The sequence below is a fragment of the Cryptomeria japonica genome, unplaced genomic scaffold, assembly GCF_030272615.1.
Source record: "Cryptomeria japonica unplaced genomic scaffold, Sugi_1.0 HiC_scaffold_12, whole genome shotgun sequence".
Classification (NCBI taxonomy): domain Eukaryota; kingdom Viridiplantae; phylum Streptophyta; class Pinopsida; order Cupressales; family Cupressaceae; genus Cryptomeria; species Cryptomeria japonica.
In genome coordinates, this window is record NW_026728834.1 from 2,517,926 (window position 1) to 2,545,157 (window position 27,232).

Here is a 27,232-nt window from a genome sequence, read left to right on the forward strand (position 1 = left end):
AAAATTCAATTTTGAAAGCGAAAATACAAGTTGTTGTAATTAAGCACTTAATTTCAAAAGTCACAAATTGCAAGAATTTGAATAAAGCACTGAAATTTCGAATGAATGCAAACACACTTTTCAGATTTAGGATAGTAAGAACACAATTTTGACACAAAATTTCAATTCCAATGATTTTTGAATGATTAGAAGCCCTAAACCAAGCAATCACAAGACCAACTTTGACTGTAATTTTGAAAGTGTTATAATTGACAAAATCAGCCAAAATTCTGGATTTTAGCAGGAAAATACAGTAAAATCTTGCTCTTGAAATTTCAGAAAAAATGTTGGGGACGATGGCGCTCGGAGTGCACACAGTCCTCGCAACTTTTTTCCAAATTTTCAGGGATGAAAGATTTTGTGATTTTATTGCGGAATCCAAAGTTACAGCTGATTTGGAAATGTTTTGATCAGTGAAATTGTCGGACAAAGGTTGAATCAAGAGGGTTTCAAAAATTAGGGTTTTGACACTTGACCACTTAATTTTCAAAATTAAAGCACAAACATGAATTGATAATTTGTAATAGAAGAGCAGATCTGAAACAAGCATTAACAATTAAATATTTCACAAGTTCAATTACCAAAAAGAAAATTTAGGGTTTTTTATGTAATCAACCTCTAAAATTTTGCAAAAGATCAAACATGGAAATGTAATCAAGGAATCAAATTTTCAGATTTAATCATGAATAATCAGAAAGGATGTTCACGTCGGGTTCACCAAAATGTAAAGCAGAAAATCGCAATCAAACCCTAATTGCTCTCCCCTCTTCCAACTCCAAGGAGAGAGAAGGGAGGTCGCTAGGGTTGATGATTTTCACTTAGGGGAGACTTTACATTCAAAAGAGGGGTTGAAACCCACAAGATCCAATCCCACACAATGCAAGATTGGATGCTAAATGCATTTCAAGGGTTAAGACAACAAGGCTACCCTCTTTTGTAAAGAATGTTGATAGAATGATTAGGCTAGGAATGCATAGAAAGTGAGAAAGATTCGCTTATAAACTGAGATAGGGATATAGGATGAAGCTGCAGACCTGGAATTAGTAGTAAAATGTCGATACGGCGCTGTCCTGCAAATTTGAACAAAAGTTGATGGGACGATGGCGCCCGGTGCCACGGTCCTCCGAAAAATCCATGAACGAAGGGGGATCTGTTCGTCTTTGCACAAGGATTCCAGATCTTCAATTTCAGCCGCGTACCTGCAACCTACACATAGAAAAGCGAAGACGATTGGGGGATTAGGGATTAGGGGTTTGCCTTTAGGTCAAACCCCGGTTTTGGAATTAACCAAGAAATGAGAAATGCTGTAAATGTAAATGTTTGTAATGTAAAACAAGTACTAATACCTTGTTGTAAGGATGTTTGTATCCTTATGTACGAAGGTATAGATGTTGTTGTTTGTTGTATGTTGTATGTTGTAGTATGTGATCTCCTCTTCAATGGTTGAATCCTTGTCTTGAATGCAACACTTAGCCTTGAATGGAGACTTGGAATGAATGCTTGAAGGAATGTTTGAATGCTTGAATGCTTGAATGTCTGAGTATAGTTTCCACGCTTGTACACATATGTCCTTCTTACCCAAATGGGAGAGGAAAATGTAGTTTATATACTTGTCAATTAGGGCTGATAGACTAATTTTCCCGACCTTAGGCCGACCAGGAAAGATAATTTTCCAATTTGCAAACAAAAAGACCCGAAGTCCCATAGGAGACCGGGCCCAAAATAGGGCCAGGGACCAGGGCACTGGGCGCCATGGTCCTGGGGGACCAGGGCACTGGGCGCCCTGGTCCTGAAGGACCAGGGCGCTGGGCGCTCTGGTCCCACCTCCCAGGATAGCAGGGTGCAAAGGAGGTTCAGGCCAAGGTGCAAGAAAATGCAGTTTTTGGTGTCAAAAACAGGTTTCGGGGTGTCCATTCAGGTTGCGTGTTGCGTCGCCATCGTGAAGACTGAAATGCAGTCGAAATTGCAAGTGTCACAATTTTAGGACGCTACAATGCTACATGCTACTCTCAGGTGCTTTGGATGAACCGGACTCTCAAAGATATATAGGTGGACATCACTGATCGTATTCTCATCTAGTGTGATAATTCAAGTGCAATCAACATACCATAGAATCTAGTCATGCATTCCAGAACAAAGCACATTGCTATCAAGTATCACTTTCTATGAGAAAAGGTTGAAGGATAGGAGGTAAGGATGGATTATGTTCCTACTAGTGAATAAGTAGCAAACATCTTTAGCAAACCATTACCAATAAGAACTTTTGAGTATCTCCGACACCAGTTGGGATTTGTGTCATTTGTTTAGGTAGGATTTATGTGGCTCGGGGGGAGCTTGGTATGGATCAAAGGGGGAGTGCATAGTACCCTTTGTCATTGTGTCAAAGGGGGAGAAATGTACCCATATGGAGTGAATCGTGAGAAGTTGAAATCAATGCTAAAGGGGGAGATTGTTGGCATTTTGGCACTAAGTTGTCATTGATGTCAACCGGCATGATGGATATTCACATAAGGGTAAGCATAAAGATTGAAGGCCTACCTATACAGTAAAACTTGGTCTGAAGGTTGGCTTCTTGTTTATGATGAAGAGGCAGAATGTAAAAGTTGTCACAAACTACTAAGGGGAAGTTGTACTACTGGTATAGTGTGCTCTACTAGCTAAACAAAAGAAGAAAGCTGTAATGGAAAAGGGATATACTGGTATGTGTTTTCTAGATCACCTGTGTTTTGGTGGGCCATGTCTTGATCATTGTAATGCCATGTGGAATAGAGCTAGAAAACATGTTGTGGTTGGTAAAGCCTCATCGATAAGGTTGATGAAACAAATAATCACCATTAATGAAGGAGCGACTAATCACAGGATTATATCTGATTATTTGTGGCTCTAGGAAGAAGGAATGATAGAGGAAGATCAAGGAGTAGTTGGCGCTTGAATCAATGCAAAGGAAATCTAATTCAGGAAGTCCTCGAAAAGGAAACTACTGAAACACTTTATGTGTCGACTGATTTCATGACAAAAGATCTAATTTGAGATTGCTTTTTTCTATAAAATGTGTATTGGATAATGGAAACCATGTACAGGTGCATCCGTGAAGGACAAGTGATTGATCCAAGATAGGTGGGATTGGATCTCATGAAGATTGTGTTGAAAAGAGGAAACCCTTTCCGCTCAGCTTTTTGAATTCTGTTCTGGTGGTAAATCACAGTATAAGAAATAAGAACTCAAGACAGAATTAAGAACTCAAGATAGAATTTTCTTGATGCTGCGAAGAAGGAGAAGAGAAGAGCATGTGAGAAAGGAGAAGGATTGCAAGCCATAGGGAGCATTCTAAGAAATTTTTAGTGTGTGTGAGCAAGTATACCAGTGAGAGGATTCTACTAGTAGAACTATAATCTTGCAGTTGAGCCTAACCGGCAAGGTGTGGCAGATTAGGCAACATCAAAGTGTGACACAATATTTTGAGAGAGTATGTGTGAGAGGGAGAGAAATATAAAATAGGTCAAGAATCAGAGAGAGTAATCTCACAACTAATAGTGTGAGATTCAGTGAAGGAGAAATGACTATCAACCAGCAGAGAGTTATTTGATTAAAGAGTTGCAGAATTCATTTGCAACAAGAAGCCTTAATTGTATTCAAATAGTATTTCAATATACATTTCCAAGTTGAAGCTTGGTGCAAGGGTTGGTGCTCCTTGGGATGGTTCCCTAAAAGTGTAGGGGTTAGTGCCCAAAATATTTGTAAGTTAGTGTTTTACCTATGAGGCTAGATTGGAGCAGTAGTCTCCACCAATTTTTCTCACCGAGCTTTTTCCCATATTGGGTTTTCCTCATAAATCTGGTGTTGTGAAGTTACTTGCAAGTGAATGATCATTTTGGCCTTCTTTTTATACTATCGATATGATTGTTTGGTAGTTAAGTGAAGAACAAATATTCTAAGGTTAGATCCAAAAAGCAAAAAGGTTAGGAACCACTAATTCACCCCCCTCTCAGTGGTATTCTGTGTTCAATAGTGATACCCAAGATATCTCAACCTATACTTGTTCTTGAGAGTGTTGCACATACATCTCTCATGCCGATAGTCATCCCATACCGGTTGAAATCAATGACAATCCAATGGCAATAGTACACACATTCCTCAACCTTCCTATATCTTTGGATGAAGTTGAGTCCACTTGTCCTCTTATCCCTAAATATTCTCTAACTATCCTATATTCTCTCAGTCTTCATTCTTAGTCAAGGTGAGATGAATAACACTCAACTTCTCCTTCCATCTTTTGCTCCATTCTATAGGTGTGGGAGTAACACCTTCCACCTTTCTCTCTCACATCTTAACCTCTTTCTCATAGCCATCCAAATTGCAAGATTTAATCATGATCATTGATCTTTGCCACATAAGCTTATGCACTCAAAAATCTATAAATAGAAGTCTCCTAAGCCATTTTTGAAACTAATAGCTAATCTTATAGCTGTTTTTGAGCAATTTAGCATAAATCATTATCACAGTTTATCTTTTCATATCATATCAATTATTTGTCGATTCCACACTTGCCATCTTGGAAGCTACTAGTGCTTATCTGAGAGAAAAATCATCTGCAACCAATAACAATAGGGCTAGGACACAATGAGACATAATCCATGAAGGTATAACAATTTAATTTCCCTTTTCATTTCATGTTGTTTCATTGGTTGAAGCTTGAGTTATATTTGCATGATAGGCTAATGAGTTTGAAGGTTTTATCTCTAAGGTGAAACTTAAATGGATACAACTTCAACCGAAGCTACCATGAATAATTCATCTCAAACAGTGTCCTCCTTACAACAACAAATAGCTTCTATGAATCAATCTAAGTATAATGTGCCCACATTTGATATAGCAAGCCCATTATCTAACGACATTGTTAGAGTTTTCCCTCCCAAACAGGTAGAAGTACCTCAATTGGAACTTATAATGGAAAATGTGATCCCTTAACTCATGTTAAAACATTCCAATCTTTGTGTAGTGACTTTGCTCATGATCAAAGATTGTTAGCAAAATTGTTTACTAGAACATTAAGGGATAAAGCTTTGCAATGCTAGTTTTCTTTGCCTCCTTATTCTATTACCTCTTTTCAACAATTGGCTAATCCTTTTATTCAGCAATTTCACAATAACATTGGTCCTAAAATTACTTTGAATAATTTGATGCATTATAAACAAGGTTTTAAAGAAAAAGCGACTAATTTTATTGGTAGATATAAGCATTTGTATTCTCAGATTTCTTTTACTATTCCTGATCAATATATCCAAATAATTTTTATTGCTAATTTGCAAAAACAAATTAGGGATAAACTTCTCTTAACTAAGTTTACTTTCTTTTTGCAGTCATGTGCAATACTTCACAATTATCAACTGATTGTGAGTCAATTGGAGCAATCTCCTTCCATGGCTCCGACTGATAAGGGTGATAGTGCTCAACAACTATTTGTGAAGTTCAAACCAAACAAAGGATTCATCAAATTCAATGACAACAACAATAACACTCATGTAGTAGCCACTATAGGTGTGCCTCCTTTTTCTAAATACTTTAAAAGAGAAAAATAATTCACTCCTTTGAATGAATATTTGCATAGCATTATGTCTAAGCTATTACAAAGGAATGTGTTAAAAATTTCCCCAAGCAACCAATTGATCCATCTAAGTCAACTTCGCCTTACTTTTATGCTAAATCCTTTTGTCCATATCATTGTCAACCTAGTCATGACATTGAAAAGTGTTTTTCATTGAGAAGTAAGATTCAATACTTGATTGATAACAATTCCATATATGTGGTAGGTGTGAATGATAAAGGAAACAAGTTTGTAGCTCCTCCTAATCAAAATATTCAGATTTTCACTGATCCTTTACCATCCCATTCCACTAATGTAATTGAGACTAATCATCTTGCTTTCTCTCCCAATGATGTTGGCCTTGAATCTAATAAAGTAGTGAACCTTGTAGATAAACAAGAACCTCCTAAAGACTTGTGTATCAAATTTGATCCTAGTGAGACCATTAAAGTATGTGATGGCCCGTTATACATAAGTGCAAAAATCAAAGGTATACCTGCTAGAGGAGTACTCATTTATCCCACTTGCATGGTTAATGTGATAACTAAATAATTTGTTTATAATTTACAATTGCATCAAGTGATATATGATGATACTGATGTGTTAGTTAAAATTTTTGATGGCTTCTCTTGTCCTTCTTTAGGCTCTATAACACTTCCTATTGATGTTGGCACTAAATGTTTAGATGCTAAGTTTTCTATCATTCTTACATCTGATCATTTTCATGTGAAGTTGGGACATCCTTGTATCTCTTCCATGAAAGAAATTGCCTCTACTCATCATAAGTGTTTGAAATTTCCTCATAATGGTAAAATTATAATTGTGAATCATAGCATGTATTGGCCTTGAATCATCTTCCTTATTCCTAAACCACGAAGCATTTGGATCATTTTCTGGCAAGTTATCAAATCTGGATTCTAAGACAGTTTTCTGGCACCGAAACCGCTTGGAGATATTTGCATTTTTGAATGTACCAAATCCCTTCCAAAGCTTGTGGAGACCAGTTCATTAATTCCAATGTTCCTTAGCATGTGGATGACCTTCACTTTGATCTTGTTCTTTGACATTTAATCCCTTTTGGCCTGACTAGATCTCCTTGGATCATATAAATCAATGTAATTAAGCATCATAAATCAATCAGATAGAGCATAGAAAATAGATCTTAAGATTTATAGGTCTGGAGTTGACCAATTTTGTAACTAAGTAGGTATGTAGTAGGCCAGTGAGCTAAATCTTTTAATCTAGATGTTACCAATTATCTGTAATCAGTTCTCATGATCTAATTCATTCAGTTCTCTATTGCATTCATCACACCTTCTTGTTTCTATTGTGTTTACTCTTGTTTCCCAGTCCAAATTGATCTCTTTGAGGTCCCTCCTAACTGGTGATTGCATCATTATCATACTGTGGTAAGTAGCAATGTATTGATTATAACATTTTATTGACCCTATGCCTAACATCAACATATCATGTCAATAACATGCCATTTTATTGACCGTCTTGAGTATTTGGGTAGAATGTTATTGATTGTTGGGGCAGTGGTAGGTGGATAAATATTTTGTAGTGTAGGAGAAAGTCTTTTTAGACTCCAAAAATCTAAATTTTTTGAGTTAATAGGTCTAGCTAGTCAACTCACTTAATCCTCACGGATTGATGGGTTTCATCTCATTTGTGGGCCAGACTCCAGGGTTCATCCTTACCAACTGATAGTAACATCATTTGTTATCCCACAAGACAATAGGACCAACCAAAGGGTCATGTAGGATAAGGCAGGCAAAGCAAGGAAGGGAAGGTTTCCCTTCTCCCACAGGGTAAAAGATGATGAATAGAGGTTGCACAAGATAAGGCCTACAAGGAAACAAAGTGAAGGAAAAGTTTTCCTTATCCTACTAAGGAGAAAGCAACAAGAAAGGGTCACATGGGACAAGTTAACAAGGGAAAAGTAAAATGTTTTCTTAACCTGTACATCCTCACGAGGATAAGAAAAGGGTTGCAAGATAAGAAGGAACTAACGTAAAGGGAAAATGACTTATCCCACATCAACGCAGAACAAGGTAAAGAGACATGATAGAGTAGTACAAAGACAAAAGGAATATGAGCAATGTAGGATAAAAAAATATCAAAGCAAAAGATGAAAAAACTTATCCCGCGTGGCAACAAAGATCAAGACTACTAGTGTATGAAGAGACAAGGAGTGAAGATGAAAATACAATGTGAGATGAGAATGATCAAAAGATACTAAAGAAATCCTTATCATGCAAAGGTTCCCATCAGTCAATTAAGGCTAGCAGAATAAGAAAATGTTAAGAAAAAAGACAAAAGACAAAAGGGAGACTTTACAAGCTTATCCTGTAGAGGTAAGGAAGATGTCTCCAAAGGCTGCGGGATAAGGAAACATGAAGATGATGGAGAAGGGGATTATCCCATGAAGGAAATAAGAGCAGTCCCATGACTCATGGGATAATAAAGTGAAGCAACACAAAGATTAATTTCCTTATTGCATGCATCCCCATGGGGATAAGAAAGAGGTCAAAGCTAGAGAGGAAGATAGAGCTCCCCATTATCCCGTAGTATGAAAGCGATAGAATGAGGGGCTCACAAGGTAAGTAAGAACAAGGAGAATGGTGTAACTTGTTATCTCATGGTGCCTAAAGCCATGAGATGGAGTAATAGTGCACATAACATGCACGTTATGTGACTCTCAAATAATGCCACCATGTGGCCCGATCGTCAAATTGTCCACATGGAGGGTTGATGGAGGTTGACTAGAGGATAGGGGGTAATATTTTAAAGATGTGGCATGTGCAGATTGCAAAGATTCCACCTATCGAAAGAGAAGATGATGCCAATGAAAATGATAGTGTTGACATGCTGTAGGTAGTTTTCTACGACCAAATCAGATTGGATCGCAACGATAAAGCCCTAGAGGGAGATAGCATTTAATGAGGATTAGATAGAAGATCAGTTGAGTAGCTCTATGAAATCTAAGGATATGCTATCAATGAGATTTCATTGCCTCAAGCATGCTAGAGGATCACCGACCAAAGAGATGAGAGGACACAAAGGTATAGATTACTAAGTATAGTAATTTAGGTTAAGAGATTGATCAGGATGTAGAAGAGGGTAAACTTAAGGAAAATTTCTATGTGGCTCAAGAAACTTACTTCTAATTGTCCTCAACATCATGGTCCTAGGTCCTAGAGGCTATCTTTATAGTTTCTTGCATTAATTGCCTCCTGATGGATTGTATACAAAGCAAGAAAATAGACACATCATGGCCCATCTATGTCCCAAGCAATCAAATTTTGACATGTGTAACTCACATGGCCTATGGCTTGTTTTTCTCCCTTGTTCTTATAAAAGGGAATTTAGGGCCATTGTGAATGGGTTGATTCTGAATGTAATTTCTTCTGGAAGAAAGGCTTCCATCAGTTTGAGTTTTATTTTAGTTTGTAGTTCTTAATGTTTCAAATAGTTGTAACCAAAATACAAGCAGATTTAGAGGTTTTATTTGCAGTTGTCTCTCTTATGTATGCTCTATTTTATAAAATAAAAATGATTAAGGATATTTTGTTTTGTCCCTACAAGTCAAGTGTATATCTTTTTGTTTGCTTCCCTTCCAGGAAGGGATTGATTTGTTTCTTCAAGGTGTAGGAATACTGTTGTGTATATATGAGATTGTTTGGTAAGGTTGTTGGTGAAATCAAAAGGGAGAATGTTGATGTAATGCATTAACATTCAAACCTCAAAGGTTGCATGTATCCCTATTTGAATGTTAAATTTTCATGTTGTGTGGTTAACTCTATAGCCCATACAAGGCACTGGTCATGGTTGTTGCTTCCAGTTTTTCAGAATCATTCCTTAAATTAAATTTATTTTACTTTCTGCATTTCCTTTCTGCATTAGGAGTAGGAGTAGTGTAGAAACCACCTCAATGAGTGCTTAGATGCTTACAAACTAAGGTTAAATCCATAACTAGGATTTTATCCATCTTCCTTAGTATCGTTTATTGAGATGATCTGTTGTAAGTTGTAGTGTCTTGAGTATTGTGAAGCTAAAAGTTGTTAGACACTACATAGGTTCACTCGCCTTGGTCTCGTAGAGCCAAAAGTGTAGGAGATCTTAGTCTTGTATTGAATCTTGTTTGTTGGACGAAACCCTTCCCTGAGTTTGTCGATGAGACAGTGGAAATTCCTTTAGGACCTAGGGACTATTGGTTTGGGAATTAGCATAATGGTGACTCTGGTCAAGAAGTGTCTAGAATCTGTGGTTTCTAAAGTTTACATCATTGTATAGATTGCTCGATCACTACATTTGGAAAGAGTCAATATAGTGGAGACACGGTATGATAAAATACCTAGAATGATAAATTATTGGTGAAAAAAGGACCCAGAATGATAAAATACTTTGGATGGCTCCCTGCTATTCAAAATATTCCTTTGCAAGGAGGGGGTGAATTTTTCATGAAAGGAACCAGAAAGATGTGTGGAAAGGGTTCCAAGTTTGAGAGTCTTTGTTTGTGACTCACATAAAGTTGAACACTCTACTGGATGAACTTAGAAAATGTATGTGTATCTCAGAAAACTTATTCATTCAAAGTTGTAACAGCTGGGGGAGAAAGGGTACACAAGCTTCTTCTCGTTCTTATTTGTTGACCCTAATATGTGAAATGTAAATGTTGGTGCACTTAGGAGTGTTTATTTATCACTTTAATATTTATTAGTGATGCCTGAATGTAATGGATTTGTTCATCCCATGGGTGTTCCTCCTATCATTTATGATTTGAACCGTGGGTATTGTGATATTTATATGTATCCTAGTAGTACTTCATTGCATTGTAGTTATGATTTTGCACCTCTTGAAAATTTAGATATGAAAATTCCTATGCATAACCATGATAGAATGGCCAAAATGTTAGAAGCCTTGGCCCAATGAATAGAAATATTGAGGAAATAAGTAAGTTTCAAATTTGGGGGTCCCCAAATATCATGTATCCAAATGTATATGCACGTGTTGAACCAAAAGGAAGAGGTAGTGCCTGATGAAAGTATTGTAGATTTGAATGAGATATTTATGTCTTCACAAGATCAACTGATTTTTAATCATGAAATGCCTCCCATTCAAGTAGCCCAATGTAGTCAAAGTAGAAAGATCCAATGAAGGACATCCCCACCTTGCAGCTCATAACACAAAACACCATGTAATATACTAGCATAACACAATGCAAGATACCAACATAACACAAAGCACTATGCAAGATACCACCAACCAGTAAAAAGATATAACCAATAGAAGCAACACACAATATAGCCAGTAACAAATAAATCTATTATTATAATATTTTAAAGAATTGCATAAGCCTTCAATGGCTACATATGATGGACTGCAACCCAGGATTACAAAACAATCCATGCAACACAAATATAAGATCCATAGATTTTTTTCTTAACAAATAGGCCTCCGGTAACAATCTACATTATTGTGCACTGATCCAGAGTTCAGTCCCTCCAGACTTTAGTCCTCCCGGACCAGAATATCTCTGAAAACTACATCTTCGCTCGGTCTCTACTTTCTTCAACCTCTGTCCTCCCAAAATGAATCTCTAAAGTTTCCCTTTATACCATCTACAAGCAATAAAAACTTGATCAAGTCAGCCAAAGAACAACTAGTGCATGATGAAATGTGCAAACAATAAAATGTCCGCCCAAATCACCAAGAACATCTTCAAATGCATAAACTTCAAGTGATCCTCTAAGACATTGGACAAGGCCCAAAACAACATCTCTCAACAATCCGTAAGTTATGGAAACCACCCACAACTCAATTCATCTTTGTTACATACACTGCAAAAACCAACTGATAAGAGCACACCAATACTGGGCCAATACCAAGATCGATGTCTCACTGGGATCAAAATCAAGGTGCTGATTTGAACTACTCCTGCGCTCCTGCATCACAGTTGGACCCCCTATTTATTCTCTTGATCTATTGTATGATCAGTTGGACCTATCATGGGTGGAGCATGAGTTCAAAACCATGCCAACTCATATTTATAGTTAGATGCATAGTTTTGACGGTTTCAACATATGTGAGGGGAATGCACATGTCCAAAGGTTTCATAGTTTCATACATAAACATTTGTTTAGAGAAGTGGACATGTCCATAAGATTTTTTGTTAGGTCTCTTGATACAAGAACTAAGGATTGGTACTTAGGTTTCCCTCACAAATCCTTTGCTTGTTGGGGTGAACTAGTGGGTGCATATTTGGAAGAATTTTCAAGAGAACCCATTGATCTTGTCAAAGAATTATCTCAAATTAGGAGGCTAGATAAAGATACCAACATCACTTTCAGTCATAGGTTTGCAAGTTCATTGTCACAAATCCCTGAAGGTTTTAGGCCCGATACACCAGCATACACTAGTATGTATTTTGAAGCCTTTGAAGAAGGTTCTAGTGCACTATTGGAAGATCTCAAAATAGTTAATATGTTGATGGCTTCTAATTCTATGGACATCACGTATAGAATGAGACATGAATACATGAAAAATTTATCATCCACAAGTCTCAATGATGGTGACAAGTGTGCTAAAGTTGCAAATATCTGCATGGATGCATATGACCAAGAACTTTCATCCTCAAAAGAAGAAAAATGCATGATTGATATGGTAGGGATCGAAGATGAAGAAAAATGCAGCCTTGAGATTGATGGTAATGGTGTTGTTTGTGCTCAGTCTCAATGGGGATACGTATCATAAGAAGAAATCAATGAGATGCACAATGACAAAACTCAGTACAATAATGAATAGCAGCAAGGTGAAGAGTCCAATCAGTCAATTGAAGACCAATGTACAAGCATGAACCGCAACCATGAAGACCCAAATACAAATTACATTGAACATACATAAAGTTTTCATCCTATGCCAGACTATGATCTTTTTAAGGTTGTTGTAGATGCAATCTCTTATGATGATGAAGTACAACTTTGTGGTCAACCCTTTGGTTTTTCACAGTTTGATGATGGTAGCATTGTTGATCATGAGTTGTAGCTTGAGGATACTAATAGTAGTAGTAAGGATCAAGAAGAAGAGGAGGTAGAAGATTTAGATCAAAGAAGTGGTCTATTAAATAATGATGAAATTTTAGATTTGTTGTTAGTTGAGTATCAGAAACATATGGATAGAAGTGGTTCTCAATCCTTATGTTGTTCTTAGGCCAAGGATTATGCTTTGGTAAGGCCATATATGACAGCATATCTGATTTTTCTTTTACCAGTGAGTGGGTCAGCATGCATAATGACAATGCACATGATGTGGACATGGTGGTTGAGTGCCATGATCAAAGTAGTGATAGGTCTGATGAGTGTGACGATGAATCCAATTTATCAAGCACGTGCCATACCTCAGCCCCATGCATTAAATTCCATGGTGATGATTTTTCTTATGAAATTAATTATTCTTCAGAGAACCTTCACAATGATGTGGAAGATGATCATCAGTTTGAGCCAAAACTTTACACTAAATCAAAATCACACTCTTATGATTCTGTATGGGATTCAGACAATGGTGCAATAACATGCTTGGAAAATGAAGAAATGCATGAACCTATGGGTATGTTGGAGCTTCCAAGTGATCCTTTTTTCCATAATATTGAGTTGTTGTCATAGAGTAAACCAATATGTTATTCTTTGCTAGTTCAGTTATTGGATGAATATTTGAAGGAGTCACAAAGTTTGCAAGGGTGTCCTCTTGAGTTTTTTTAGTCTGACATGCAAACCTGTGCTGAAATTTCTTTTAAATGAAACCAACTGCATGTGTGTGCAAGAGTTTATTCATTTTCAGCTGGGTGATATTTTCATGAGGTGTGATAGTGGTTTCGGTCATAACGTGTGTTATGAGTAGCAGGCTAGTGTATTTTTTGATGAGCATAACACACTTATGTCACACAATAATCAGATTTTTTAGTCATTGTATGGTGTCGTGCCCAAACTTTTGGGCAAAAAAATGGAACAACAAAAAAAATTTTGAGCACATAAACTAATAACATATCCTACATTATAATAACTTCAATAGAGTTTTGTCTTAACTAGGATGTAAATAAAATTGTTTTCTAAGGTTGGATTAATTAACTAACTCAAACAAGCGACTTTATTCAGTGGAGATTAATTAATGTCGCAAATCAGTTAGTTAGTCCAATTATCTTAATTAAGTTGTCGCTAATTAAAAACAAGGAATAATTAGTTATCTCAAATGCATTTAAATCATTCCTGACAAGATAATGATAATGCTATTAATTAATTGATACACACGCAAATTTATTATTTAAATCCAACTGATAAGGGTTCAAAATTCTATAATGACGTTTGCCAACTAAATCCAGTTTTAATTCCCCTAAACCTTTAAATTTGACGATATAATTAATCTGGCCAATATTGGCCTCAAGCGCTAAGAATTCCTAAAAATACTTAATAATCTTCAATTATAAATATCTTTCCAATTTTAACTTTAATGACTATATACAAATGAAATATATTAAATAAATGTAAAGTGTCCTTAGCCGAAATAATTTAAATAAACTATATGATCAATGTAAATGATATTAATCTACCATTTTAAATTTTGAAGAAAAAGACCACACTAAAATTTAATTCTCTTCCCAAATGAATTAATGAATTTTTAAAATTTATATGGCTAAGTTATATAGGGGAAATTCTTTTCCAAAATTGAAAAGCATTCCCCCCCCCCCCCCCCCCCCTTTTTCTTATTTTAACTTAAACTTTTAAATTTTAAACCCTAAATTGGGTTGAGTAAATTTTTCCTTACATCTAATTTAAATTCTTTGAAAATCTCTTATTCTTAAAATGGTAACCCTAACCGAAAATTGGGTTAGGGTTGCATTTTCTTTTTATTTTAACACCTCTTTATTTTCTTTCTATTGACTTATACCCTGACCCAAAATGGGTTAGGGTTTATTGTATTATATTTTTCTTTTGTTTTGTGGTGTGTGTGTGTTTGTGTATGCAGGAACAGGGTCAGATTAGGGCACAATGGCCATGGGAGGCGAAGAGGGTTTAAAGAGGGAGGGGGGCAAACATGGGGATACCATCATGGAAGCCCATAGTGGCGGCCCCGACGCCACCCACTGTGGTGGCTCCAATGCCGCCCACTGTGGTTGCCCAAAGTGGCGGACTCAGCTCCGCCCACTATGAGTTTCCACAGTGGCAGCACCAATGCCGCCCACTATGGTGGCCCACAGCGGTAGACTTGGCTCCACCGACTGTGGGTTACCACAGTGGCAGCATGGCCCATGATGTCTCTCATGAGGAGGGGTAGGGTTTCGGCGCCCCCCACAAATCGTTTATTTATCTTTTGTATGAATTTTTTTTTATAAAATAAACATATATATTTATAAATATTTATATGTATATATATCTATATATAAATGTATATAGAAATAGATCTGAACATATTCTAATGTTTTCATTTGAGTATATTTTTAAATGCATGATTTTATATATATATATATATATATATATATATATATATTCGTTTAAAGCTTGCAAGATTGGATAAAATAATGACAACATTTCAATGACTATATGTTTCATTTCCTAGGTGTGTTTTATTTTAATATGCAACATTAGGGGTTTTATGACAGTTATACAAAGAGGTTTTCTATATCAAATTTCTTTTCTGTATGGGTTAATTTTCTATTATGTAAAAACAGAAAATGAATAAATGATAGAATTTAACAACATTTAAACTTTGCAAATAAATACTTCTTAAAACATATTGCATTTCTTTTTTTTTTCATTTCTTTTATTTACTTAAATTTGCAGAATAAACAAAGTAACAAAATTCCTTTTAAGACAAAATTTAATAAAATTTACAGCAATATTATAGATTTCAAAAATTAAATAAAATGCACTTTTCTTATAGAGTTTTTTTTTTGAATACAATGGCCCACTATTGCAATGGGTGAAACAACCCAACTGGTCTCTCATTCTTAATAATGAGGAATTGCATAAAAGAATGCATTTCCTTATACAGAAATATAAACAACATTGAGTTTTCCTATTTACATTGCTGCAACAAATCATAGTATTACATTTCCTATTTCCTTTTCTACAATTGAATAAAATCTGAACCAAATAGAATCTCCAACTCCTAGCTTACTTTCCTCTTTCCAAGTAACCTACAAATAATCATAAGGATACGACCATGGGGTGCTCACCTCCCAGCCTAGGCTTACTAGAAGCCACCCCCGAGCTTGGAGAATCAAGTCCTAGACGGGGTTACTATCAAGCAAACACACAACAAGCAGGGGGAAAATGAAACACAACAAACACATTCCCTTCCCAAGCTAAAACTTCATCACATAATGTGATGTTTTACTAAGGTGGAAGTGGACCAAGTACCCTAGGGGAGATTCTGCTAGATAGAACTCACAGCCAACTCATGGTATTGAAGAAAACATAACCAAAACTCATTATTAACCCCTACATCCTTATTACCCCCAAAAAAGGTAGACATGCCATATTTGCTCCCCTTATGATCCCCAAGTGAAATAACACAAAAATGCAGCAAGGGTCACATGGACAGACCCTTGAGATCACTCTCATAATGAGAGCCTCTCACCTTAAGGCTGTCATACTCCTTCCACCCCCAAGACCAATCTACCCTCCTGAGGGAAAGATGGTCTTGGACACTCCCCAAAACACAACAATGCATAAAACAGAAAATAAGCAAGAAATCACATAAAGCTTTCATAAGTACAACACAAATAAAATACAACATTTTCCATTCAAGCATTCTACAATAGATTCTCATATTCACAAGTAAGAAAAGAAAACACCAACCTTGACTCTGCCAAGGGTATTCTAGGGGAAAGCTTGATGAAGAGTAGCCCAATCCTCAAACTTTTCTTCAACACTTAGCAAAATTTTATATCGCAAACTGGTTTTCCTCCAAAAATTCTCAAAAATCTCCAAGGATGGAGAGTGGGTGATTAACTCACTAAGCTTCCATTCCTAGCCTAAGAAGGCTTCTCTCACTCCTTCCAACCTCTTGGATAGAGTGAGGGACTCCTATTGGTTGGCCTTCCCTAGGTCTTACACACTCCCTAACCAAGGCATCGAGAGGAGGGGAATGAAATGGGGAAGAGGGATTACACCTATCAAGAAGGTTATCCTATCTAGGATGGCACTCCTATAGATGGAATTCGTCCATCTTGGGAAAACCACTTTTTTGGGTGGTTAAACAAGCCCTAAGGGAAAGTCACATGGCCAATTTTGGCCTTCACCCATAGGTACCCCATGAGGCCTAATAAAAATGCTCTAAAATTGACTCTAGGAGTTGATTTAACCCTTAGAAAGTCCACCTAAAGTTAACCTACGGGTCAACTCTGAGTTGACCCTCCTTGTGTCTCACTAACCTAGATATCTTGGTTCCTTCAAGGATAATTAGGAGATATAACAATTAACAAAAATAAAAACTTTCCAAAAATGTGACATGACAAATTGCCAACAAAATATACAACATAGGTGTCAAGTGACACTACAAAATAATTCCACATCACAAATACACACATGGCAGTTGTCCCTTAAATGATTTAAACAATTCAATAAATACAATTTACACTCATGCAACATTTTACATTTACGAATAAAATACAATACATACGGGGTGTTGTCTCTCCAAATAGGCAACCCCTAGTTTTATGAACTCACATAGGCCTAGGCTTGATTCTCCATAATATTTCCTTGGTCACATGGATAATTTCCTACGCATCTCAATTTAAACATTAGTACTTTTCAATAGCCTCATATAATATAAAACACATAATTAGAATACAATACAATCATTCTGCACAGAATTGACATTACACAATACAATTGTCACATATCAAAGCAATTCACATAAGCAATTCATCATAGTCCTCATAAATTGATCTATTTACAAGATATGCAAACATATTTCTAGCATCCTAATCAGATCCTACAAATTAGATAATGACATACATCATCTCAATGTTACCCTATTCTAGGATCATATAAAATTCTATATCCACAAAGCATAGAAATGAAGCATCAATATATATCAATATTACCAAATTTGTGGGACCATATAAAGTTATATATCCATAATGTATCAAAATAAAGCACCCATTATAGTTCCAATTATGAAAATAACTGAAGAGATAGGATGGGTTGGGGTAGGGCCTCACACCCTCCCCCTCTAGGCATGAATGTCCTCCTGGAGTTCATCAAAAAGATGAGGGTACTGTGATCTCATACGTGCTGCATCCTCCCATGAAGCTATAACCTCATCATAGCAATCCCACTGGACCTTAACTTGGTCCATCTCTCAACCTCAAAGGGCCAATGTCCAGCGAGCCAAAATGAAAATAGGCTCCAAAGCTATCTTCCCATCTGACTCCACCTGCAAAGCATCCCAATCTAAAATATTAGACTCATCATAGATATACTTCCTCAAAACTAATACATGAAACACATCGTGGATGCGTGACAGGCTAGGTGGTAAAGCTAGGTGATAAGCAGCTGGTCCTATCCTCTCAAGGATCTCAAAAAGTCTAACAAAGCGAGTTGCAAGCTTAAAACCCTTTCCATAATGGATTGGACTCTTATGCGATCGCACTCTCAGGAAAACTCTATCCCCTCTGGTCTATCCTCTTTGCAACTGCATATTTCTTCTGCCTATCCAATGCCTCTCTAAGGTGACATCTAATCAAAATTACCTACTGCTCCATATCACGAACCATCTTAGGGCCTATGACCACTCTATCCTCAATACGGTCCCAACTCAAAGGTGTCCTGCAAGGTCTGCCATACAAGGCCTGAAAAGGTGGCATCCCCAAGGACATGTGATACCCATTATTGTAGGCAAACTATACTAAATGTAGGTACTCCTCCCATTTGGTCTGATGATCCATGACGTACATGTGGAGCATATCCTCTAATACCTAATTAACCCACTCTGTCTGTCCATCCGTTTTTGGATGATAGGCTGTTATGAAATTGAGCTTGGTGCCCATAGCTGCCTATAACACCTTCCAAAAGGAAGAAGTGAAGAGGGAATCCCTGTTAGATATAATCTTGCGTGGAATACCATGAAGTCTGACTATGTCTAACAAGAACACTTGTGCCACTACTGCTGTTGTGAAGGTAGTCCGAATAGGTGAGAAATGGGCTACTTTGGTCAACTTGTCAACTGTCATCAAGATGACATCATGGCGACGAGATGACATGGGAAGACCAATGATAAAATCCATGGATATAGTATCCCACTTCCACTCTAGTATATCATGGGACTGGAGTAACCCACCTAGATGGTGATGCTCCACCTTGACTCTTTGACACTCAAGGCATCGGGATACCAACTTAGTGATAAGCTGCTGCATACTTGGCCAATGATATAACTGTCTCAAGTCAGCATGCATCTTCTTAACCCCGGGATGCACTGCATAAGGAGCTCTATGAGCCTCCATGATAATGAAATCTCACAATCCTCTGGGAGAAGGTACATAGATGCACTCTCTATGGTGTAATAGTCCATAGGATTGCAAAGAGTAATCCATAAACTTCCCCTCTAGGGTCTCCTGAGATCAAATCCTCTGACAAACCTCTAGATACTATACATCCTCTGGCAACCACTCCAAAATACAGTCTCTCACATTTGTGCTCATAGATATGGTGTATACCTCATGTCGTCTCCTACTCAGAGCATCTGCGACTACGTTCTCCTTCCCTTTGATGTAGTGGACATCAAAATCATACTCACATAGGAACTCCATCCATCTCCTCTGACGTGCATTAAGGTTAGGCTGGGTGAAGATGTACTGCGAACTCTAATGGTCTGAATGAAGCTCAAAGTGATGACCTAAAAGGAAGTGTCTCCACCTCACAAGTGCATGAAAAACTGTTGCAAGCTCTAGGTCGTGCATAGGGTAGTTAAGCTCGTGAGTCTTAAGTTTCCTAGACTCGTACACTATAACTCTACCCTCTTGCATAAGGACTGCTCCTAATCCATCTAAGAAAGCATCTGCGCATACCATGAAATTGGCCGTGGGGCCTGGCACAATAAGAATAGGTGCACTAGTAAGTGCCCTTTTTAGATCCTGGAAAGCCCTCTCATACTTCTCTGTCCACTCAAATTTATTTCCTTTTCACTGGAGGGATGTGATGGGGTGTGCAACTATGGAAAATCCCTCAACAAAACGTCTGTAGTATCCTACTAAAACCATGAAGCTCCTGACCTCTGTCACACTGGTTGGCGCTGGCCAATCCATAATAGCTCTGATATTTGATGGGTCAATTGAGATCCCATTGCTAGATATAACATCCCCTAGGTACTTGACCTCCGATCTAAAGAAAGCACACTTCAACAAACTGTCGAACAATTGGTTGTCCCTCAAACACTGCAAAACCTGCCTCAAATGCTCCTCATTCTCCTTCTCGTTCTAAGAGTATATCAATATGTCATCAAGGAACACAATCACAAATCAATCAAGGAAGGTGAAGAATACCCCATTCATGAGACTCATAAATATAGCTAGAGCATTTGTAAGACCGAATGGGACCACTGTGAACTCATAGTGGCCATATTTGGTGCGAAACGCGGTCTTGTGGATATCACTTTCCACAATTCTCAACTAATGATACCTCGACTTCAGATCTATTTTGGAAAACACTTTAGCACCTTGAAGCTGATCAAACAAGTCATCGATCCTGGGCAAGGGATAGCGGTTCTTTATGGTTACTTTATTCAGTTGCCTGTAATCCATGCATAGCTGAAGGAACCCATCCTTCTTTTTCATGAAGATGACTAGTGCACCCCAAGGGGAGATGCTAGGATGAATGTGACTCTTCTCTAAAAGTTCCTCTAGCTACATCTTGAGCTCATTAAGCTCATGTGTGGTCATCGTATAAGGTGCTCTCGAAACTGGCTCGGCTTCTAGTACCAAATCTATGTGGAAGTCCATCTCTCTGCTAGGTGGCATACTAGGTAGCTCAGCTGGAAACACATCTGCAAATTCCTCAAGGATGGGATAATCATCTATGGAAGGCTCCTTCTCATTTTCTTCCTCTCTATCACTCATAGTGATAACAAACAAATGGCATCCCTTCCACATGCTCCGCTTAAGATGCATAGCGGAAATCATATGAAGAGACACGGGTCTCTGAATCCCAGTGATTACTATGGGAGCACCATGATCATCCTCACACTGGATCTTTTTTGGGTGACAATCCATCTTGGCTCTATGGGTGTAAAGCCAATCCATACCAAGTATGATGCCATAAGATCCAAGTGGTGTAACTCTAAGGTCTACTAAGGTGGTGGTATTACCAATCTAGAGCGGACATCCCTTAACCTCTTAATCCACTAACACTCTAGCCCCTGAAGCTAACTCCACTTCCCAGCTGACACCTTGCCTAACTACCACTAGCCCGCAATGCTCAATAACCAATGGAGATATAAAGCAGTCAGTCGCTCCTGAGTCAAATAATATAGAAATACTGCTACCTCTAATCTTACCTACAGCCTCAATGACTGTGGCCTGGTGCTCTGCCTGGCGGTTGTCAACCGCTGCGACGACTCTATGGGACTTGCCCATATCTCCAACTATAGGCTCTGATGCTACCATCCTCTGATTTCCTATCATCTAACCCTGTGGGAACTCCCTCGCCATGTGCCCCATGTTTCCACACATGAAATAAGCATCGCATGCCTGAAACTGTGTGCCCTGAGGCCTAGAGAAGGGCTGCCCACCTATCCTGCTAGAACCATTGTACCCACCCCTAGAGGACTGCTGAGTCCGTGTCAGAGGTGTGTATGTACCCTATGCTCTCTGGTCACGCCTAGGACCCTGTGATTGCCACTACTTGGGCCTCGAGCCCTGCTGTCCCTAAGGGGGCCTTTGTCTCTAACTCTGCTATGACTACTGCGGAGGAGGGGGTTTATAGGACCCCAATGAATTTTTGTGGTTGCCTTTCCAATGGGGTTTCTAAAACCTGAAAGACTGGGGTGCTGGGTTTCGGTTCTGAAATTGATCCCTCGTGTCTTGTGGCCTAATCTGAATCTCGTTGGCTATCAGGGCCTTCTCCACGACAACCCGAAGGCTTCCTGGAGCGGCCATCCTCACCGGTCCTACTATCCCAACATTAAGTCCCCTGATAAATCAGTTGATGAGAAGCTTCTCATCCTTCACGTAGTCTACATAAGGTAGGAGCTCAATGAACTTTCTCTCGTACTGGGTCACTGAGAGACCCTTCTATTAGAGGTTGTAGAATTCATCGATCCTACACTACCTAAAGTGCTCTGACAGGTACCTCTCCTTGAACCTCTTTGTGAAGATTTCCCATGTGAGGGTGTCTGTAGTGAGACCACACTTGAATTCATCCTATTTCCACCATGTGGAGGTTGTCGATCTCAGAAGGTGGACTACATTCAGATTGCTTTCGTAAGAATGCAATGCAAAGCACCGATCCAGGCTCAAAAGCCATGCCTCAACCCTTACTCCATCAGTAGATCCCCCAAAAGATGGTGGCTAGAGGCGCAAAACCTCCCTAATTAGATCTCTTGGTTCCCGACATGCTCTCTCATAATACATAGGTGCTGCTACTGGAGGTGGTCTGGGTAGATGAACAGACTCAGGCTCATGCTCAGCCTGACCCTCTACGGTGTTAGGAGATGGACTCCTACTCCGTTCCCTATCTTCTAACCTATGGCTCTCTGAGTTCTAATTTTATGTATGACGGTCAACTGTTGGAAGCCTATCCTGCACTATCCCAATCAGGTTCTAAAGTGCTAATAAGATGGCTTGGTCTGGGGCAACCACAGGTTTGGGAGGGGCCTCCGGGTTCCCTTCTAGAACTGGTTCCTCCCTATCAACATCCTCGCCTGTCATACACATATGCTTAGGACCCCTTCCACACTTGCGAGCTTGTCACGTAGCCGAAGGCATCCTTGAATAAATAAAATGAAAATCAAATAAATAAATAATTTATTTTTTTTGGCAAAAAATTTAATTAATTAAATAATTAAAGTGAAACATAATGGAGTAAGGTTCCTAGTGTTGGAAACCTTGCTCTGATACCAAAATGTCATGCCCAAACTTTTGGGCAAAAAAAGGGAACAACAAATTTTTTTTTGAACACATAAACTCATAACATATCTTAAATTATAATAAGTTCAATAGAGTTTTGTCTTAACTAGGATGTAAATAAAATTGTTTTCTAAGGTTGGATTAATTAACCAACTCAAACGAGCAACTTTATTTAGTGGAGATTAATTAATGTTGCAAATCAGTTAGTTAGTCCAATTATCTTAATTAAGTTGTTGCTAATAAAAAATGAGGAATAATTAGTTATCTCGAATGCATTTAAATCATTCTCGACAAGATAATGATAATGCTATTAATTAATTGATACACACACAAATTTATTATTTAAATCCAACTGATAAGGGTTTGAAATTCTATAATGATGTTTGCAAGCTAAATCTGGTTTTAATTCCCCTAAACCTTTAAATTTGACGATATAATTAATCTGGCCAATATTGGCCTCAAGGGCTAAGAATTCCTAAAAATACTTAATAATCTTCAATTATAAATTTTTTTCCAATTTTAACTTTAATGACTATATACAAACAAAATATATTAAATAAATGTAAAGTGTCCTTAGCCGAAATAATTTAAATCAACCATACGATCAATGTAAATGATATTAATCTACCATTTTAAATTTTGAAGAAAAAGACCACACTAAAATTTAATTCTCTTCCCAAACGAATTAATGAATTTTTTTTATTTAAATAACACATATGGCTAAGTTATATGGGGGAAATTCTTTTCCAAAATTGAAAAGCATTTCCTCCCCCTTTTTCTTATTTTAACTTAAACTTTTAAATTTTAAACCCTAAATAGGGTTGAGGAAATTTTTCCTTACATCTAATTTAAATTCTTTTAAAATCTCTTATTCTTAAAATGCTAACCCTAACCCAAAATTGGGTTAGGGTTGCATTTTCTTTTTATTTTAACACCTCTTTATTTTCTTTCTATTAACTTATACCCTAACCCGAAATGGGTTAGGGTTTATTGTATTATATTTTTCTTTTGTTTTGTGGTGTGTGTGTGTTTGTGTATGCGGGAACATGGTTGGATTAGGGCATGACAACCATGGGAGGCAAAGAGGGTTTGAAGAGGGAGGGGGGCGAACATGGGGATACCACTGTGGAAGCCCACAATGGCGGCCCCGTCGCTACCCATTGTGGACACCCACAGTGGTGGCGCCGACGCTGCCCACTATGGTTGCCCATAGTGGCAGACTCGGCTCCACCCACTGTGGGTTTCCACAGTGGCGGACTCGGCTCTGCCCACTATGGGTTTCCACACTGGCGGCATGGCCGACGATGTCTCTCATGAGGAGGGGTAGGGTTTCGGCCCCCCCAACAAATCATTATTTTTTTGTATCAATTTTTTTTTTATAAAATAAACATATATATTTATAAATATTTATATGTATATATATATATATAGATATATTTATATATATCTATATATAAATGTATATAGAAACAAATTTGAACATATTCTAATATTTTGATTTGAGTATATTTTTAAATACATGATTATATATATATATAAAGAAATATCAAGTATTAAGGTTGGAAATCTCTGTTTTTTTGTTTTTTTTTGAATAAATTAACACCTAATCATGCAGGCCCTATTCTTTTAACAACAATACATATATATATATATATATTGTTTTAAAGCTTGCAGGATTGGATAAAATAATGACATCATTTCAATGACTGTATGTTTCATTTCCTAGGTGTGTTTTAATTTAATATGCAGCATTAGGGGTTTTATGACAGTTATACAAACGGGTTTTCTACATCAAATTTATTTTGTGTATGGGTTAATTTTCTATTATATAAAAACAGAAAATGAATAAATGACAGAATTTAATAGCATTTAAACTTTGCAAGTAAATACTTATTAAAACATATTGCATTTCTTTTCTTTATTTCATTTCTTTTCTTTACTTCAATTTGTAGAATAAACAAATTAACAGAATTCCTTTTGAGACAAAATTTAATAAAATTTATAGCAACATTATAGATTTCAGAAATTAAATAAAATGCATTTTTCTTGTACAGTTTTTTTTTTGAATACAATGGCCCACTATTGCAATGGGTGAAATAACCAACTGTTCTCTCATTCATAATAATGAGGACTTGAATAAAAGAATACATTTCCTTATAAAGAAATAAAAACAACATTGAGTTTCCCTATTTACATTGCTGCAACAAATCATAGGATTACATTTCCTATTTCCTTTTCTGCAACTGAATAAAATCTGAACCAAATAGAATCTGCAACTCCTAGTTTAATTTCCTCTTTCCAAGCAACCTGCAAATAATCATAAGGTTCTAACCATGGGGTGCTCACCTCCTAGCCTAGGCCTACTAGAAGCTACCCCGAGCTTGGAGAACAAAGTCCTAGATGGGGTTACAATCAAGCAAACACACAACAAGTAGAGGGGAAACAAAACACCACAAACACATTCCCTTCCCAAGCTGAAACTTCATCACATTATCTGATGTTTTACTAGGACGGAAGTGGACCGAGGTACCCAGGGGAGATTCTACTAGATAGAACTCACAGCCAACTCATGGCACCCAAGAAAACATAACCAAAACTCATTCTTAACCACTACATCCTTATGACCCCCAAAAAAGGCAAACATACCATATTTGCTCCCCTTATGACCCCCAAGTGAAATAACACAAAAATGCAGCAAGGGTCACATGGACAGACCCTTGAGATCACTCTCATAATGAGAGCCTCTCATCCTAAGGTTGTCATACTCCTTCCACCCACAAGACCAATCTTCCCTCCCAAGGGAAAGATGGTCTTGGACACTCCCCAAAACACAACAATGGATAAAACAGAAAATAAGCAAGAAATCACATAAAGCTTTCATAAGTACAACACAAATAAAATACAACATTTTCCATTCCAGCATTCTACAAAAGATTCTCATATTCACAAGTAAGAAAAGAAAACACCAACCTTGACTCTGCCAAGGGTATTCTAGGGGAAAGCTTGATGAAGAGCAGCCCAATCCTCAATCTTTTCTGCAACACTTAGGCAAATTTTCTATCCCAAACTATTTTTCCTCCAAAAATTCTCAAAAATCTCCAAGGATGGAGAGTGGGTGATTAACTCACTAAGCTTCCATTCCTAGCCTAAGAAGGCTTCTCTCACTCCTTCCACCCTCTTGGATAAAGTGAGGGACTCCCATTGGTTGGCCTTCCCTAGGTCTTACACACTCCCTAACCAAGGCACCTAGAGGAAGGGAATGAAATGGGGAAGGGGGATTACACCTATCAAGAAAGTTATGCTATCAAGGATGGCACTCCTATAGATGGAATTCGTCCATCTTGGGAAAACCACTTTTTTGGGTGGTTAAACAAGCCCCAAGGGAAAGAAACATGGCCAATTTTGGCCTTCACCCATAGGTACCCCATGAGGCCTAATAAAAATGCTCTAAAATATACTCTATGAGTTGATTTAACCCTTAGAAAGTCCACCTAAAGTTAACCTACGGGTCAACTCTGAGTTGACCCTCCTTGTGGCTCACTAACCTAGATATCTTGGTTCCTTCAAGGATAATTAGGAGATAACGATTAACAAAAATAAAAACTTTCCAAAAAGGTGACATGACAAATTGCCAACACAATATACAACATAGGTGTCAAGTGACACTACAAAATAATTCCACATCACAAATACACACATGGCAATTGTCCCTTAAATGATTTAAACAATTCAATAAATACAATTTACACTCATGCAACATTTTAAATTTATGAATAAAATACAATACATATGGGGTGTTGTCTCTCCAAATAGACAACCCTTGGTTTTACGAACACACATAGGCCTAGGCTTGATTCTCCATAATATTTCCATGGTCACATGGATAATTTCCTGTGCATCTCAATTTAAACATTAGCACTTTCCAATAGCCTCATATAATATAAAACACATAATTAGAATACAATACAATCATTCTGCACAGAATTGACATTACACAATATGATTGTAACATATCAAAGCAATTCACATAATCAATTCATCATAGTCCTCATAAATTGATCTATTTACAAGATATGCAATCATATTTCTAGCATCATAATCAAATCCTACAAATCAGATAATGACATACATCATCTCAATGTTACCCTATTCTAGGATCATATAAAATTCTATATCCACAAAGCATAGAAATGAAGCATCAATATATATCAATATTACCAAATTTGTGGGACCATATAAAGTTATATATTCATAATGTATCAAAATAAAGCATGCATAATAGTTCCAATTATGAAAATAAGTGAAGAGATAGGATGGGTCAGGGTAGGGCCTCACATATGGGTTTCAGATGTGAGTGCACTGATAATTTTTAGTATGGTGGTTGGGTAAGAGATGCCAACATATTTGATCAGTGGCATCCTAGCTATACTTTCAGATTAGATTCAATTCAATCTGAGGAGAAGAATGTGTATGCTAGAGGAAAGCAT